General features: G+C 36.2%; 1 protein-coding gene and 1 non-coding gene across 2 annotated transcripts in view; one reads left to right on the top strand and one right to left on the bottom strand.

Moving 5' to 3' along the window:
* The window catches only part of ADAMTS19 (ADAM metallopeptidase with thrombospondin type 1 motif 19), a 252,578-nt gene that overhangs the window by 212,163 nt on the left and 20,663 nt on the right, over positions 1-19,752 (bottom strand).
* LOC113930013 lies at positions 10,650-10,756 on the top strand. The gene has a single exon (XR_003522398.1). It is a non-coding gene; the product is annotated as a U6 spliceosomal RNA (small nuclear RNA).

The raw sequence follows: 19,752 nt of genomic DNA, 5'->3' as shown, positions 1-19,752 counted from the left end.
GCTGGGACATGGAGGGACAATAACTCAGAGAATTAAGGATGACTTAAGGGTCTCTGGCTCACATACTCCAGAAGGGGAGATACAGGTCTGTAATTGAGATATAAATCAAAGGACCTTATTAGGTTTGATGTATCTGTGAAATATCCAAGTGGAGAAATCAAGTAGACAGTTGGAGTATGGAGCTCAGTGCAGAGTTTTGAGCTGGAGACATATGTCTGGGAGCTGCCAACAAAAAAGATAATCTTTCAATCCGTGGGGAAGAGTGACGATATCCAGAAAGGGAGTGTAGATAAAGAGCAAAAGAGAGCCTAAAACCAAACCCAAAGGACCCTAACGTTGAGAAACAGAGAAGGAATTAGCAAAGGAAGGTCCAGTGAGGTTAAAGGAAAAGTAGGAGCTACTTGATTTTTTAAAATAAGAATTAACTCTTTCTAGAAGTGGCTATATATAAAAAAAGACAGGAATAAGCTCTCATTCAGTTCACAATGTGCCCTAACCCACATTGCTTGGGTTAAAAATTCACTAGTCCCAGGCAAGATGATCAAACACATGTGCTCATGCTTCTGTTAAACTGAACAGCAAAAACCAAATGAAAGAACTCCCCTGCCTACATTCAGTCAGGGTTCTCCAAAGTCCTAACAAGGCGACTTTTGTTTTGCGGCAAGTAAGAGAATTTTACATGTTCCATTTTTTTTGAGTCATGAGGAGAATTTCAGTTTCTTAACTAACTCTGCTTGCCCTATGTACTTTTTTAACAGTTGGCTTCCAGCTTGCCACTCACCCTAGCACTTCACGAGCTGGTGCCTATTCAGTTGTACACCTAGTCGTTAAAGGGTTAGTCACTCGGTGATTTTGCAGAGCCACTCACCATGGTGATGAACCCCTATAGCACTTATCTCATGCAATTCCAGCCCAGTTCTGTGCTTCCAGTGGAACTGAATGAGACCACTGAGGAAGCTGCACAGCTGCGATGTGGGGCAATACTCCTCACTGCCAGGTCTTACTGGTGACCTCACAATTAACAGAGATGTTGCCAACCTCCTACATACCCCTAGGGAGTGGATGCGAATTCGCTTTACCATGGAAACAAGATTAGTGGAGCAAACTCGTCAAGGGCCATAGCACTGGTACTCAGAGACATGGAAAATGTGCTGCAACTTCTTTTCCGGATTCAACTAAAGGTCAAATAAATAAAATAATGAATTTATTCGACAATATTTACTGAGTGCATACTATGTGTCAGCTAATGTGCCAGATGCAGGAAATACAGCAGTGCACCCAACGCGTTAAAACAGCCAGTCTTAAGTATCTCTGATAATACAGACAGTCCCCCAATTACAACAGCGTTGACTTATGAGAATACAACCAGATGATGGTACAAAAGCGATGTATGTTCAGTAGAAACCGTACTTCAAATTCTGAATTTGGGGGCGCCTGGGTGGCTCAGTCAATTAAGCGACTGCCTTCGGCTCAGGTCATGATCTTGGCATCCTCAGCATCGAGCCCCGTGTCAGGTTCCCTGCTCGGTGGAGGGATTCTCCTTCCTCTGCCCCTACGCCGCCCACTCGTGCTCTCTTTCTCACTAGTTCTATCTCAGAAAAATAAATAAAATCTTTTCAAAAAATTCTGAATTTGGATCTTTCCCTGGGCTGGTGACATGCATACAATCTTCTCTCATGAGTCTGGGCAGTGGGAGGATCCAGAGCCACCAGTCAGCCACGCGATCCTGAGGGGAAGCAACTGACGCGCCTACTACAACCATCTCGTACCCACTGAACCATTCTGTTTTTCACTTTCACTACAGTATTCAATAAATCACATAAGAGAGACAACACTATATTATAAAATACACTTTGTGTTAGATGATCTTGCCCAACTGTAAGCTACGGCAAGTATTCTGACCACATTTAAGGTAGGCTAGGCTAAGGGATGATGTTCAGTAGGCTGGGGCATTTAATGCATTTTTGACTTACGATGTTTTCAGTTTATGATGGGTTTATCAGGATGCAACCCCATTGTAAGTCAAGGAAGATCTGTAAATAAGGTGTTTCCTAATTGTAGATTTTAAGTCTTCCCTCTCATTTTGCATGCACATCAGCAAAATGTTTTACTACTTTTCCATTTAGGACCCTTGGATAATTCAAATATTCTCCCCTACTCCCATTCTGAATGGCATTAGGTAATATACAAGAAACTGTATTGGTGTTTTACTCTCTTGCAGGAAAAAACAAATCTTGTACCAACAAAATTCTTCCTCACATGGCCTGTTTCTTAACTTTACGATCCCTGAATACCCATCTGTGACTAGGCAGTACTTAAAGAAGGCAATTGAGTGTCTTTTCTCCCCACACTTCTCTACTCTTTTTTGTCCCATCAATGAGTACATGGGCTCAAAAAGCTACTATAATATTGGGCTGACTTAAGAGATCATACACCTAAAGAGCTGAAAAAATCTGGTAAAAACCGGGAGACCCAAAGCCCTCTGCACATACCAGACCACATCAGGAATATTATGCCCATGCATCACATTGTAAAAAAGACATTTATAAACAAGAGCGTATGCAAACCAGAAATCAGGGGTCACTTTGTTCCAAATTCCACCCAGAGAAGAAATCATTCATCAACACCTGTGATAAATATTTAATATTCTGCTTACACATTTCAATCACTAATAGGGCAGTTACTGCTCTGAAGCAATCCAGGCCTCTACTGGACAGCAGTAAGTCTCAGAAATATTTCTTTAAAAGGCTTCTTCACCACCAGGTTAAATCATGAGTTCTGACTGTACTTCCTAAGCACCTTTTCACATTTCAAATACATGACAAATACTCTCATGGCCTCTCTGTATGTGACCAGTTACCATAACGATCCCTGATACAAAATCTGTCTTCATTCTTTTCACTTTACTTGGATGCTCTCTAGTTTATGAATGTCATTCTTAGGTATGATTTTCTTTGATTTTAAGGTATGGAAGTGAATGTTCAATAAAAAATGTCTAGCACTTAGGATGAGTTAAAATAACAGACTATAAGAAAAGTAGCACATTAAGAACCTGGTAGAGACTGGCAGAGGACAACAAGAGAGGAAGTGCTTTTATTTATAATTATTTACCATTCTTTATTAGGAAATACTTCAAACCTTCAGAAATATACAAGACAAGAGAATGTCCAGGAATCCATTCCCAATATTTAAGAAATGTTAACATTTATGTACTGTAGATAATTTTTAAAAAATATAACAACTTCTTGATTCAGTTGAAATGGATCAGCACACATTCCCAAAACCAATTCCCTTCTCTTATTGCTAAGAGGTTACTACACTGAAGATGTGTGTATCTTTTGCACTCATGTTTTAAATTTCCTCTACATATGTATTGTCTTTACAAGTACTACGATGAGCATGCTCGGACCTATCAAAAAAGGTTCACTCTAGTGGCTGTACCGAGGATAGACTACAGATGGGGGAAAGGTCATATGATGACAGGTTATTGGCGGCTCAAGTAGAAGGTGAGCTTGCGATGTTTGAACATGCACTCTGAAGGAAAGAAAGGAATTCGGGACCACACTGTGATCTTTGGCCCTTGCCAAATGACCATCAGCAGGACGAAGAATAATGTGGGGAGAGGAGAATTTGGGGTTGGAGTGGGAAAGATGATCACTTCAGTCTGAAACATGTTAAGTTTGATATATCTACTAGACCTCATGTTGAAAAGTCAAATACATATCTGGACATATGAACTTGGAGCTCAACAGAGAGGTCTAAATTAGAGTTACTTATTTTGGAACCACTGGCGTACAGTTGGCATTTAAGCTACGAGACTGGGTTAAGATCCCCAAATAAGTGTACACAGGGCAGAAAAGAAGGCCCATGACTGAGCACTATGTCACACCTGTTGGGAAGATACAGAGAAGAAGAATAGTCAGTGCAGCATGAGAGGGAGCAGTCAGGCAGCAGTAGGGTCCTGGATGGCAAGTGATAAAAATGTGTATCAAGAGGGAGGGACGGCATGATCAGCTATTCCCAATGCTGCTGTGGGTGAAGTAAGAGAAGAATGTATCAGTAGCCCCAAGTGAATACTTGTCTCTGTCTGGTCCACATCCTCCATCCTTTGCAATTAACTATTCTGAAATACAGATATTTATTTGTTTATAATTCAAATAAAAAGTTAGAACTACCATTCAATTCCTTATTTCATTAATGCTAAATGCAATATCAATTTTAATGGAAGATGGGGAAAATTGCCTCTGCAAATTCTCTTAGTAATCTAGGATGAAATGACACATCTGTATCAGAACACATGGATTTATTTGAAGGGTTAGGGACTTTCTTGTCTCGTTACCTAACTAGACTTCAATGCCACGTGGCCAGTACTTATTCCACCTTTCAAAAGCTTGAAATTAATTATTTTTTATTTGGTAGACTCAACATATGAATTTTAGCACTTTGTGTACCTTTCTTACAATATTATGAATTTATTCTTACCTTGTAAAGTACTTAGCACAGTCCCTAGCTGGCTACCCATGAGCATTCTCTTCTCATTTCTATTTCCTACACATTCTTCTGAAATTTTTGAAGGCTGTGTAGGAAATTGAAGGTTACAGGAAAACAAAGAAATCAACCCATCATTTCTGCGGGTATGCATTTTATAGTTACTTTGATCACTTGGCCATGAGAAGTCACTGTGTCATTTATTTGTACTTGAATGAGGAAGTGTCAGAGTCCTTTTGGAAATCAGATCCTAGAAGCCACTTTAGCACTAAAAATTTGAAAGGAATTTTGGTGGAAGAATGTTAGTGAGAGAACTTCATTTCACTGTTCAATCAACCAACAGACATTTCCTGGAATGCAAGGGCTAGTTAGGTTTATATGTTTTCATTCAGACCTATTTAATCAAATTGATGTACAAGTGGCACATGGGCATACCACTACTTATTAACCTAATTTAATATTCCTCATTCACTTAATTAATAAAAAATATCTAATAGGTAGCATTTCTAAAAGTCGAAAAGATTATTTCATGAACTGACTAAAATATTTTCCGTTCCTCATTTCCATTTTTCTTAAACACATTTAAAGCCCTTACAGTGATGCCAGATAAGTTCTAAGTAACTTACTACATCTTAAAAGGTGAAGACAGAGACCCTGAGAGGGTAAGTCAATTGTCTAAGGTTACACAGTACGATTATAATAGGGGAGTGTGGATTCAAACCCACACAATGGCTCCTAAGTTCACACTCTTAATATAAAGGAGCCAAGGAGCTCCACAAGTAAGCTTGTTACCTCTGGCATTCTGTCTGCAATTACTAATGACTAAGGTTTTTTTCCTGTAAACTTAGTACTAAACTTAAAAATATATATATTCAGTTTTAGCTGCATGTAGAAGGAGCTTTTCCTAAATGGAGTTTTTCGGTGTTTGGGGTATGTTTATAGGTTGTAGCATATGAAATTGCTTTTTATTGTATTTCAGACATTCATATATTGACAATTTCATACAATTCAACCTATCCAGAACAAACCTTAAGCATAAAGGGTAAGTAAGGCAGAGGATAGGACCACTGAAAGACTAAATTCAGTACTTCATCACATGGGGCCAGTGTTAGCGTAAGCAAGTCATATAACCTCCTTGGTGCTTATTTTCTCACTGTTAGAGTAAAAAACACTAAGGTGTGTTGATCCCGACACCTGAGAAATTAACAGTTTAACCTGTAAAAAAATCTCATCAACAACAATGTTCAAAACAAACCCTATGTTATCATTCCAAAAAGAGAGCCAAAGCCCTAATCACAAAAGGTGGATGCTTCCAAAGCATCTGTATAACTCAGAGTATGCTTCCTAGAAAATATGAAAACAAGCAATCTTGGGAAATTATAACTGAGCCATGCATCCATCCAGGAAACTAAGAGCCAATGGTCTGGGAAAGATTCTCATAAAAGATAAAATGGAAGATCTGAGATCACTGAATTAATAAAGGAAAGGTTAAGGGCCTTGCAGTTCTGTTTGAAAACTGAAGCTGCCACAGGCCAGTAAATTTTGAAATGGGCTTCTTCACAGGGACATCACTGAGCATCTCACCACAGGCTATGGAGACGAGATCACTGTGGTTACCAAAAGGACCTTACAGATGATTAACACATTCCAAATTACACAGATGAACACAGGAAAGAGAATTCAAGAGGCACTGTTTCCTCTCACTTCTGTCACATCACCTTTCTTTTTCTTTTGATAATGAGCTTGAAGATGAGAAGACCCACCAACAGTTTTAATTAAGTGTATAAATCATACTTTAATTTTCATAATGGGCACTCAATACATGCTAGCCTGTATGTGATAATGTCAGAATTACTACCTACTGAGTTGGGTAGTAAACCAAAACTATGAAAGAAAGCTAGATAGGCCCAGTTGTGACATTAAAAGTCTGATCTTCATAGACTACTGAGGCTTTGTAACATTTTTAAATGTATTCTATACTCCGGATTAATTTCCTTAAACACCACTCATTCATTTAAAGAACACTCATGCCAAATTTTGTTCACTTTTCAGCCTTAGGAGCTAGGCTGATGCTTGGCAGATAAAAATGGGTGTGAGCGTCTGTGCAAAGCTTAGCCAGGACAAAGGCAACATTAAGAGTGAAATTAAAGCAACCCTTTCCTATCTTATGAATAACAGCTTCCTGTCCATTAAATGAAATGATATATGTGAAAGCACTTTATACAACTATAAATCTCTACAGAAAGCAAACTATTCCTGTGTTCTACCTTACAGAGTCCTATGTACTTTATCTCTAGATAACTAAGATTTTCAGTTCAACATAAAAGCCTGGTATGTTTCTTGTGCTGACTGTTAATAGGATCTCTAGCAGAAAGCAAATAAAACCAGAGGCCTAAAAATCACACCACCCAAATAATACAGAATACAGTATTGCTTCATGCTTTCTTTGGGTCTTGCAATTTATCTGGGACTTATTATTTATTCAACTTATCCAACATGTAGACTTCAAATCCATATATGGGTACGAATCCCTTCAGGTCTGATTCAACAACTACCCAAAGAATACATATGAATTACAGTTCTCACTAATTCAGGATATGCCAGAGTAAATTGTTTTAAAGAGTTGAAGACACATGAGAATATTCCAAACTGAGAAAGTTCATCTAGAAAATGTTATGCTATTTAGAATTCAGTACAGATGCCAAGAGAAAGGATAAATGTATTTATTACTTTACATATACAAAAAGAACACACAAAACTTTAAAATTCAGTTATATTAATTAGTATATATGCTAATTATATATTTTTTATATATATTATGGTCCATGAATAGGAATCTGACCATTTAGAACTGAATCAAGACACTATGCAAGATAGTGAACTGGATCTGCCCCATGTTATTATAAACTATATATATATGTATATATATATGCACATGCACACCCATATATACTTACTATAAGACACACTTCTATTAAATTTAAAAACAGATCTCAAAGGCCATAAAATAGAAATACTTAACATTGACCTACTACAGCAGGAGGTTTTTTGTTTTTGTTTTTTGTGGGGGAAGGGCAGAAGGAGACAAAGAATCCCAAGCAGCTTCCACACCCAGCATGGAACCTGACGTGGGGCTTGAACTCACAACCCTGAGATCATGACCTGAGCCAAAATCAAGAGTCAGACGCTTAGCCGACTGAGCCACCCAGGCGCCCGTACAGAGTGAGTTTTTAAGCAACTTTATTTATAGAAGTTTAAAATGGTAAGAGTTTAACTTTATGGTTGAAATGCACTGTTATATATATAATAAATAACATCATATGTTGAAAAATTACCATCTTGCTTTTTAAGCCTTGACTCAAATTTTTCTCTGTATCCTGACAGTGCCTTTGAAGAGAAGAAAATAATCTTGAAACTCTTCAGGAATTAAAACAAATGCCCAGGTTGTATAGATATCTAAGAAAGAAATTTTAGTTGCCTCAACTTTACTGTTGAATCAGTAATAATTATATTGGAAAGAGTACCTCATTAAGTTTCACATGTAGTAAGGTAAATAGTATGAGGACCTACAAAAGTGAGCAGGAGGATGCTAGAAGCAAAGGAGAAAAGAAGTGATGTCTCCTCTCTCCCTCTCTCTCTCTCTCTCTCTCTCTCACACACACACACACACACACACACACACACTCATTTATTGTAAATTGGCATTATACCTTTTGAACTTCCTAAACTCACTTTTTAGTTTTAGTAGCTATTTTATAGTTTCCTTAGGATTTTTATATATATAATCACATTGACTGCAAATAAAAACAATTTTACCTCTTCCTGTTCTATCTACACATCTTTAATTTTTAAATCAGTTTACTTTTGCTTATGGTTAAGACTTCTGGTGCAAGATTGAATAGAAGTGGTTAAAATGGATATCCTCATCTTATTACTGGTGATATACACACAGTCCTCTGCATTTAAAAATGATGTCAACCATGAGGTTTTTTTGTTTTGTTTTGTTTTTGTTTTTTGTAGACGTGCATTGACAGGTTTTGGTACCTACAATCTCGTCTTAGTTTACTGAACATTTTTATCAGAAATTAATGTTAAATTTTGTCAAACTATTTTCCTGTATTCATTGGCATTGTTGTATAGTTTTTCTCTTTCATTTGTTTCATATAGTGAATGACACTGATAGACATTTTTAAGGTTAAGCCATCCTTGCATTCTTGGGATAAACTCCTTCTGGTCATGATATATTGCTCTTTTTACCTATTGCAGGATTTGATCTTCTAATAGTTGGTAAGTATTTTAGTGTCTATGTTTCTGTGAAATTAGACTACAGGTTTTTTGTTTTTTTTTTTTGGCAGTATCTTTAACTGTTTTTTGTTTGTTTGTTTAAGGGAGAGAGAGAGATGGGGGAGGGAGCAGCAGAAGGAGAGGGAGAGAGAGAATCCTAAGTAGGCTCCATTCCCAGCACAAAGCCTGACATGGGGCTCAATCCCATAACCCTGAGATCATGAGCTGAGCCAAAATTAAGAGTTGGACACCCAAGTGATTGAGCCACCAGGCACCCCTCTTTATCTGTTTTTGATATCAGGATAATCCTGGCCCCATAAAAGTATCAGGAACTCTTCTGTCCCTTCAAATGACTTGAAAGAATCTGTGGTATTTCATCTATAGATGATTAACATAATTCACTGATGAAGGCATTTGGGCCTGGAATTTTCTTTGTGGGAAAAGTTTTAATTACAAATTCAATTATACTATATTTAGGGCTCCACAGATGTTCCACATTATTTTTGTCAGTTTATTTATATGTATCTTTCAAGGATTTGTCCTTTTTACCTAGTGTTGTAAACTTTCTTGACATAAAGTGGTTCATAATATTTCCTTATTATAATTTTAATTCCAAAGGAACTGTTGTGATATCTCCTTTTTATTCCTAATATTGATAATTTGCATTTTTTCTTTGATCAATCTAGCTAGAGATATAGCAATTTTATTGTACTTTCCAGAAATTTTATGTTTCTCCACTTTTTCTGCTTTAACTTCAATGATTTCTGTTCTTACATATATTATTTCCTTCTATGCATTTTGGGTTTAATTTGCTCTTCTTTTCCTAATTTAACATTGAACTATCTTATTCCCTGACATTAAGTATTTAATGATATAATCTTCCCATAAGTATTACTCAGCTGCATCCCAAATATTTTGATATAGTGTTCTCATTTTCATTCATTTCTAATTTTTTTTAAGTTCCCTAGTGAGTTCTTCTTTGATTTAGGTACTATTTGGTAGTGTATTTTTTCACTTAAAAATTTATACTGATTTTCAGGCATTATTTTGTCGCTGATTTCCATTAATTCCACTGTCGCCAGAGAACACATTAATATGTTTTCAGTTATTTAAAATTTGTTGAGAAGAGTTTAATAGCCCCAACACATATGATCTAGCTTGATGACTGTTCTATGTGTATTAAATACAGAATTTTCTGGAAGTGCCAGTTAAATCAAGTGGGTTGGTGGTATTGCTCAGTCTTTCCATTTTTAAAAACAAATTTTTCTACGGGCACATGGGTGGAGCAGTCGGTTGAATGTCTGACTCTTGGTTTCGGCTCAGGTCATGACCTTGGGGTCAGAGAACTGAGTCCAGGGCGGGGCTCTGGGAGCAGCATGAAGTTTGCTTAGGACTCTCTCTCCCTCTCCCTCTGCCCCTCCCCCCCCGGGCTCATGCTCTCTTTCTCTGTCATAAATGTTTAAAAATTTTTTAAAAAATTCTATTTGTTCTACTAATTACCAAAATGTGAGTAAAGATGAGAAGAAAAAATAACAGTTTGACAATACCAGGAGTTTGTTGGTATGGGTGTGGGAAAATACAAGCTGGCAAGAGGAAACAGTCTTATAATCACCATGAAGAACAATTGGATAATATATAATAAATATGAAGATGTGTATGTCCATAAGCCAACATATTACTGATAGGTATATACCTAAGAGAAACTCTCACACATGTGCACACAGAACTCACAAAAGGATGATCATTATTATATTGCTGGTAACTCCAAAATATAAAAACTAAAGGGGAGGGTGAGGTGGATAAACATCAGTCAATAGGGGAATGGATAAACTCTACTGTGTACAAATAAATATTGCAATTTAAAGGATGGACAAGACATGCTCGCTTTAGCAGCACATAGACTAAAATTGGAATGATACAGAGAACACTGGCAAGGCCCCTGCACAAGGATAACAAGCAAATTCATGAAGCATTCCATATTTTTAAAAAATTAAATTAAAAAAACTCAAAAATGCAATATGAATTTTTAAAAGCCAAGTTCTAGAAAGATGTGTGTAGTATGATTCCGTTTGTGCAAATGTTTAAAATACAAAACAATGCTGTTATAGATTTTTATGGATGCATACCTATATAATACAATTATTAAAGTATGGATGGAAAATATGTATACAAATTTGAGAACAGTGGTTACATCTGGAAACTCAAAAAATAAAATGGTTGTAGAAAAGCACCCACAAGGGCTTCAACATCATGTGCAAAATTTCAAAATAAAAATCTTAAGCAAACAAATGGTAAAATGTTAACACTCATGAAACCTGGGTGTTAGCTGTATTTAGTCTTTGTGCTTTTCTGTACACTTGAATAGTTTTATAATTGGAGGTTTAGGTGTAGCCTTTAACGACTAAAAGAGTAATAGAAAAATGGGCAATGATTATCTGCATGCAATCCATGGAAGAAAGGTGAGTTATGGAAAGAACCATTAAAAATTCACAAAATATGTTTTCATACAAAAGGAAGGTTGATATTCACTATGGATGAAGATATGAAGAAAAGGGTGCTCTTAGGTACAATAGGTGAGTGTGTAGACAGGTCTAGCATTTCTGGAAGGTGATTTAGCAGAATATATCAAAATTTCAGTCTTGTAAGCCCTGTGTTGCCTCCCCCAACTAAAATAACATTTCCAGGAATACCTCTGGTACTTAACTCATATAGGTGTGCAAAGATCTATGTAACTGATTATGGTATTGTGAAATTAGTGTTATTTGTGTTAGTGTAAAAATGGCACCAAAACCTAAAGCCTGGCAACATGGGAAGTTTTCTTAATGGCCACTACCAGGGAGAAGTATAGCAAGAGCCACCCAGGATGTAGTCCATGCAAAGATCACCCCAGAGAACTGTGCTGTGCATGTGTCCAGCTTCATGTACCAGACTTAATACCATGTACCATACCAGGCTCTTCTCTCCAATGGTGATTCTCAGTGGGTATATTTGTATCCCCCACTCCGAGGAGGGGGTGCAGAATCTGGCAATATCTAGACACATTTTTTGCTGTCCTGATGGGGCATCTAGTGGGTAGAGCCCAAAGATGTTATTAAACATTCTACAATACACAGCCCCCCACAACAATTATCCTACCCAAAATGTCATCAGGGGTGAGGTTGAGAAATCCTGCTCTGGGAGTAACTTATTTGCATTATTTCTCTAATCTCAACTACAACCATATGAAATAGGAAATATTTTTCCTTGTTTTAAGTACGAAACAGAATGTCAGAGAGATGAAATATTTTATCCAAAGTAACAGAAGTAATAGATGGAAGAGCTGCTTGATCTTAACTAAGAAGTTATATTAGCATTTTAAGTAAATTATTGTGCTCTCATATTATGGAATATTATACAGTTGTTTAAAAATTTATATAAATGGCATAAAATGATCTTGAGGCTACAAACTTGTAGAAGATATTTTTAATGTGTATACCTAATACTGGTATCCCAAAAGAATAAAAATCTCCTACCATTCACTTAACAAAAAAGTTACAGAAGACACAAAATATATAATCCCATTTGTATTATATAAGCAAAATTAAGTGTATGAAAATACCAGAAATGTTATTTACCCATGGCCCTATCTACACACCCAAAGAAAATCCTAAGAATGGAATTTTCCTTAAAAGATAATGCTTTTATAAAAATTCATTTAGAAAATCTCAACATAAAAATATCTGATGAAAATCTGCCATCGTACACAGCAAATGCTGATGGTGTGATTTCTAGAAATGTAAATAAAAGGTCGGTGATTAGTGGGAGAGGGTGGTGTAGGTGGTAATGGATAGTTACAGCAATGTCATGGAGCAGCATCGATAATAGTTCTTGGTTCTTACAAGTTCTGTTGCAATGTAAACAAGTTTATGGAGCAGCACTTAACTGAAATTTTACAAATCTATATATAATATGATGGTACATTTTTTTTTTTTTTGATCACTGTGTTCTTTGGGAATTAAGAAATCTGGTAGCTCTCTTAATTTGGAGCAATAAAGGGAACAAAATACCCCACATGAAGTATCTTCCATTCCATGTATATGAAACAGAAAAATGAAAAAGGTAGGGGGATAATTCAACTTGACACTGTCTGGATGACTGAAGGCCCTTAAATTGATAGAATTCATGATGTGAGCCATTTTTGCCTGGAGAGAGTTTATAACTACAAATTCAATTTCTCAATAGAAATAATGCTGTTCAGGAGTGCCTGGTTGGCTCAGTCAGGTGTCTGACTCTTAATTTCAACTCAGGTCATGATCACAGGGTCCTGAGATTGAACTCTGTATCAGGCTCTGTGCTTGGCAGGGAGTCTGCTTGAGATTCTTTCCCTCTGCCCCTCGCCCTGCTCATGCCCTCTCTCCCTCTCTCTCAGATAAATAAATAAATCTGAAAGAAGAAAGAAAAGAAAGAAAGAAAGAAAGAAAAAGAAAGAAAGAAGAAAGAAGGAGAAAGAAAGAAGAAAGAAGGAAAAAGAAAGAATGCTGTTCAGATTTACTAATTTTTCTTCAGGGAGCTTTGGCATTTTATGACATTATTTGTCCCTTTCATCTAAGTCACTGAATTTATTGTCACAAAGTTATTCATTATAGTTCCTCGTTATCCTTTTCATGTCTATTGCATTTGTAATGATGTCCTCACTCTAATTATTTATATTGAGTATTTGCATTTTTTATCGTTTTTTTCTTGAAAAATAGTTTATTGATTATTTTTATTTTTTTAAAGCACCAACTTTTGATTCAACTAATTTTCCCTATTCCTGTTCTATTCTCTTTTTCATTGATATCAGCTCTTATTTTTATTTCTCCTTTCTGCTTAATTTAGGTTTCATTTGCTCTTCTTGTTCTAATTTCTTCATGTGTATACTGAGATAATTGATTTGAGATCTTTTTTCCTATGTATGTGATGCAAATATTTTCCTCTATGCACCAATTTAGTTGAAGTCCACAAATTATAACATGTCGTATTTCATTTCCATTCACTTCCCCATATTTTCTAATTTCCTTTGTGATTTCTTCCTTGACCCCTATGATATCTAGAAGTGTATTACTTCATTTCCAAATATTTGAGGATTTCCCAAATACTTTTCTCTTACTGATTTCTATTTTTAATTTTGTTGGACTGAGAAAACTTACTCTGTAATATTTCACTCCCCTTAACTTCATGGAGACTTACTTTATGGCCCAGAATAAGGTATTATGCTGGAATATATCCTCTGAGCCCTGGAAAAATAATGTGTACTCTGGGGTGGTAGGGTAGAATGCTCTACAAATGTCAGACTAGTATTCAGACAAATACACCAGAACCCTCTGCACATCAGAAGACCTCTCTTATGGCACTGCTGTGTCTTCTTTAGTCCTCTGGCAAATTCTAGCTTCCTTGGCTTCTCTCAAATTCCAACTCTGTCTCTTTAATTCCATAGGATGCCGGGCTCCATTTTTGTTCCCTTCCAGTGCTGCAGCCTCTCTCAGGTTGTAAACTGGGACAGACGCAGATTCTTCACTGGTATCTTTTCTCTGAGGAATGACCGCCTTGTGCTACCTTTTGTCCCATGCCCGAAAATCCGTTAACTCACATAGTTTGCCTGATATTCTAACTCCTATTTCATCATGGCTAGAAGTCAAAGTTCCAGGAGTTCCAATAAAACTTTTTTATTCTACTTGGACACTTTTCAAACCAAATATTCTATGAAAATGACATGATATTTAACAGAAAACAACGGAGCTGAGGACACTCAAGTTAAAAGAGCCTAGAGTTCACCTCCTACTCTTAACCCTCCCCTTCATTCTCTTCTGCTCTAACACCTGAAACATAACAACTTCTGAAACAACGCTTCGGAACTTCATAGTCAACTCAGTCTTCAAACCACCTCCATGAAGGGTATTAACTTTCAAACCAGGCAGACCTAGATTTGACTCCAAGCTTGCTTCCTTGGAGACCTCAAGCAAATTCCTAAACTTCCTGATCAACAAAATGGGTGTAATGACACCTTCCTCACAGGATTACTATAAAAACTACACAGGTAACTGTTTAAAAACCACCAGGTACAGTGCCCCAAACTGAACTGATTCATAAATTATCATTCTGTTTGTAGCTGTTTTCACAGTCATTGCTGACTATACTAAGAGAGATAAAGGATTCTATGTATTCCAAAGAACAAAACCAAGATTAATTCCAAGATCCCAGGATTTTCCAACAGCATTTTCCAACAATGAAACTGGCAAGTGACATTAGTAAATTCTTTGGTTTCAGAAGTGTTTATGGCATTGGACTCTGTCAGGCATATTTTAAAGAAAATCCCTCTACTGTGTGCTAATTTCTTGCTTTAAAATTTTTGAGAATACTAATACAAGACAGCAACTAGAAGGATAGGTTACATTAAAAATCAGTAATTTCTGGGAGCCTTGGAGGCACAGTCAGTTAAGCGTCTGACTCTTGATTTCAGCTCAGGTCATGATCTCAGGGTTGTGAGATGGAGCCTGCTTAAGATCCTCTCTCTCCCTCCCCCCTTCACTCCAGCCCTCTCTCTGCCTCTCAGAAAAAAATTAGTAATTTCTATTATGTCAAATTCTATTCTTATATCTACTCCATGTCAAATTCCACCCTATACCTTGGATCAAAGAATTAAAATGATGTGAATGTAATACATCTCTGATAAATAAAACTGAAGCAACAAAATATTTTCACCGCGTACACACGCATGCTCTGACACGCGTGCGTACGCACGCGCGCGCGCGCACACACACACACACACACACACACACACACACACAGGTGTGACTTTGAATTTCACCTCCTGGCCTTACCAGCTGCCTGATATGGATGATTTACTCAATATCCATGAGCTTCAGCATCTCATCTATAAAATCAAGCCAGAGCATGTATCTTAGTGGGTTTCTATGAAAGTCAGCCATACCTATGGTAGTATGAGTATGAGTATGAGTACGGTGTGTGGTAGTGCTCAACAAATATAGCTATTATATACTGGGCCTCGAGTCTTTCCTTTTAAAAATTGATGCAAATAGAATTCTTTTCACTGATCTTTATTGATCTGAAAAAGAAAAAGTTGGAGGCATCATCTACTTCCTGCCCTTATAGGTATGATTAGTTGAAAAGTCTAGTACCTCTATTTCTTGCAGGTATGTCTCCTGTATGCCACTGCCAGGGTACGGAAAGCTACTCACACCTATGCATTCATTTGAACGGGTCATTTATTTTCTAAGAACATGTAGACATACCACAATCAAAAGATTTTGTTAATGCAATTTATAAACTGTAAAGTACCTTAAAGACCTGTTATTATCACAGTTATAACCATTTATAGTATTATGGAGGTCCTCCATTGTCTTCTCTTGCTCTTCCATTGTATTTTTTTAAATCTCCAAGATTAATTTATTGGAATCCATTTCAGAATTACAGGAAAGGGAGGGGATATAAGCACTGAACAGAACTGAGTGTGTATCTTCTAGAGAAATGGGTAATGGAAAGAAATGAGAGAAGGATTAAGTAAACAGTTGATTATGCAGTTCCAATATAGAGTCTGATGTATTCTCTTACAAGTCTATGGTGAGTTATTAATAGGTTCCGAACATATAAGACCATGTGACCAAGCACCCAAAAATTGGACACTGTGCATTTGTGGAGACTCCACAGCTAAGGTAAGGGCAGCCAAGCTATTAGAACACTTACTAAAATACTACAACTGAGCTAACTATAGGCAAATGCTTTGGAGCTCTCTTAATCCATATTAATGTGCAGTGCTGGGCTGTCCCCAGGGATGCTCTAGTATGTTATTCCAAAAGCATTTCGAATAGAAGTAAGGGGTTTCCACATTCTTAAGCTTAGAACATGTTCTAAATATGCACCAGTGGATTTGCTTCTCCTCTTTCATCTTTCCAACCACTGACCCCCTTCATGACTCTACCTCTCTCCAAGGAAGGTTGTGTCAATTCACATAGATTATGTAAACTCTTGGGGCCTGACAAGGAGAAAAAACTATAGAAACTGAAAAGGCAAAATAAACGATCATGGGAATTAAATTAGTAGTCAAACATATTTCTTCAATTTACTATTCTACCAGCTTAAATTTGGACCCAAATTTCAAGTGGTATTTGTAAATATGTCTTGTCCATTTTCCCCTGACCACTCCAAAGCATCTATCCTGGCAAAATGCTTGGGCCATCCTTTTATTTCTTAAAGCTCAAATATAAGATTTACAGGGATGAAAATCTGGTTTAATCCTGACCTACAGTCAACTTAAGCAGAAGAAATTTAAGCACATTAAAAAAAAAAAACTATAAAGATTTCCTGTGTTTATCTCCCTACATTATCATTCAAAACTAAAAATTTAAATATAACTATTTGGATATTGTTACTTTTTATTTCACGAGCCAAGTTTTTCCAGAACAAGTTGCAACTAGGTATTCATAAATGTTCACCTTCTAAAAGGTGAACATAAATGTTCACCTTCTAAAATGACACCAAGTCCACATTTGCTTTCATATTAAATTTCATAAATTCTACGATGCTGTCAGTTTATAACAGACCCCTATGTAAGAGCTGCTAAAATGTGAAAAATTAGCAACTGGAATTAACTGAATACAATATTTCTATCTTTTATGATAGACAAATACATCAACTGTCTAAGGGCCTTTATTTTCCTAACATTTCCTCAATCATGATTCCTATAGCTAGAAGACATCTGTCCACACTCATATTACCAGAGAAATTATATTGCTTTAGTTTTTAATCAAAGGCTGTATAGTGGAAATCTTGGCTCCGTTTAAATAAACAGAATTATTTGGATATAAGCTTACATTTAGGGAATAAGTCTGAATGTTTGTGACTAAAATCTACTTCCTGATTGATTTGGATTTTTTAAGTTTCTTTGAATTTACTTATTTTATTTGAACCTTAACCCTAACAACTTTGGTCTTTTTCATAGCAATGGGATATATGAAGCAGCACTGGAGTATGATACCTAGATTCACATCCTAATTGTGCAAAGATATTAAGTGTAAAACTTCCTATTTTGTATATCTTATTTGTACAACTCCAAATGAGTGGTTTTCCTTGTTCTCATAAATCCCAATGAATTTTAAATCTTGTGTACTATAATACGGGCTATCAGTAGCTAATTCTGCTCCTTATCAATCAACACAGTGTTCAAAAACGTCCCCTAATGACTGCTCTAGTAATAATAATTTCCAGATAACAAAAAAGCTTTTGTGTTGTTTCAGATGGAATCGCTCCCAAAATTGACCTTTAAACACAATTCCTATCAAAGTCCAGCAGACCCTATGTCAATATTAACAATCTGATCCTAAAATTTTGATAGAAATGTGAAGGATAGAGAATAGCCAAAATATTTTTTGAAAAGAAATCAAACTTGAAGTTCCCAAAAACATATTACAAAGCTACATAAATCATGACCTTATGCTATCGACATAAGGATAAACATTTATATTCATATAAAGAAGAGTATTAATAATTCAAAAGTAAGCTTGTATTTATGGTTGACTTTCAACAAAAATCCTATGGCATTTCATGAGGAAAGAATAAACTTTCCAGTAAACGGTGTTGAGAGAAAACTGGATATACACATGAAAGAGATTAATTTGGACTCTGCGTTCACACCAAACACAAAAACTAACTCAGAATAAATCACAAACCTAAATATGAAAACCAAAAAAGTGTGGAAGAAGATATATGCGACCAATGGGAGAAAGTCTATGCAACTTTAAGTTAGACACAGAATTCTCAGATACAACACCAAAAGTACATTTGCTAAAGAAAAAAAAGATAAACAGGATTTTTTTTCAAAATTTATAAAAATTAGCCTCAGAAGACACCATTAAGAAAATGAATAGAAATGCACAGACTGGAAGAAAACAGTAGCAAATTGTGTATGTCTGACAAAACATTTACACCCAAGTATATAAAGAGCTCTTAAAACCAAATAGTCAAAAGACAAAAAAAAAACTAACTTAAAATAGGCAAAGATCTGATTAGACATTTCACCAAAGATGATTTATGAGTAGCTATGAGACAGCACCATACAGTCATCAGAGATATGCAAGTTAAAACCACAAGGAGATACAACCGCACAGCCATAGATTAGTTATGATCAAAATGAGACAATAACAGGTGTTGTTGAGGATGTGGAAAAACTGGAATCCTGATACTTTGCTGGTAGGAATACAAACTGGTGAGTACTTTGTAAAAGAATTCGCCAGTTTCCTAAAATATATGTTTCCTAAAATATATAAAATGACCTAGCAATTCCGCTTCTAGACATCTACCCCCGGGAATGAAAATATATACCTACACAATGACTGTTCATATTACCATTATTCATAAGTGAAAAAGTGGAAACAACCCAAAGTTCTACAACTTATGAAGAGATAAACAAAATGTAGTGTTATCTAAACAATGGCTTATTGGGGTGTCTGGGTGGCTCAGTCGGTTAAGCATCAGACTCTTGATTTCCACTCAGGTCATGATCTCAGGGTCATGAAATTGAGCCCTACACTGGGCTCCACGTTCAGCATGGAATCTGTCTATCGCTCTCCCTTCCCCTGCTTGTGCTCTCTCTTTCAGATAAATATATAGAATCTTTTTTAAAAAAAAATTTTTTTTAAATGTTTATTACCCAGCAAGAAAAAAAATGAACTACTGATACATGCTACCACATGGAAGAACCTCAAAAACATTACACTAAGTTTAAGAAGCCTTAAACACAAGAGTCCAAATTTTATATGACTTCATTTATATGAACTATAAAGGCAAATCTATTGAAACAGAAAGTAAATTAGTGGTTTCCTGGGACTGCGGGTAGGAACAGAGTGACTGCAAATGGGTATGAGTGACCACTTGGGGGTGACAGAAATGTTCTAAAACTGGATAGCAGTGATGGCTGCACAATTCTATAAATGTACTAAAAGTCAC

Source organism: Zalophus californianus, chromosome 5 (genome assembly GCF_009762305.2).
Source record: "Zalophus californianus isolate mZalCal1 chromosome 5, mZalCal1.pri.v2, whole genome shotgun sequence".
Taxonomy (NCBI): domain Eukaryota; kingdom Metazoa; phylum Chordata; class Mammalia; order Carnivora; family Otariidae; genus Zalophus; species Zalophus californianus.
The sequence above is the reverse complement of the archived record's forward strand: the minus strand, read 5'-3'. Positions and strand labels throughout refer to the sequence as shown.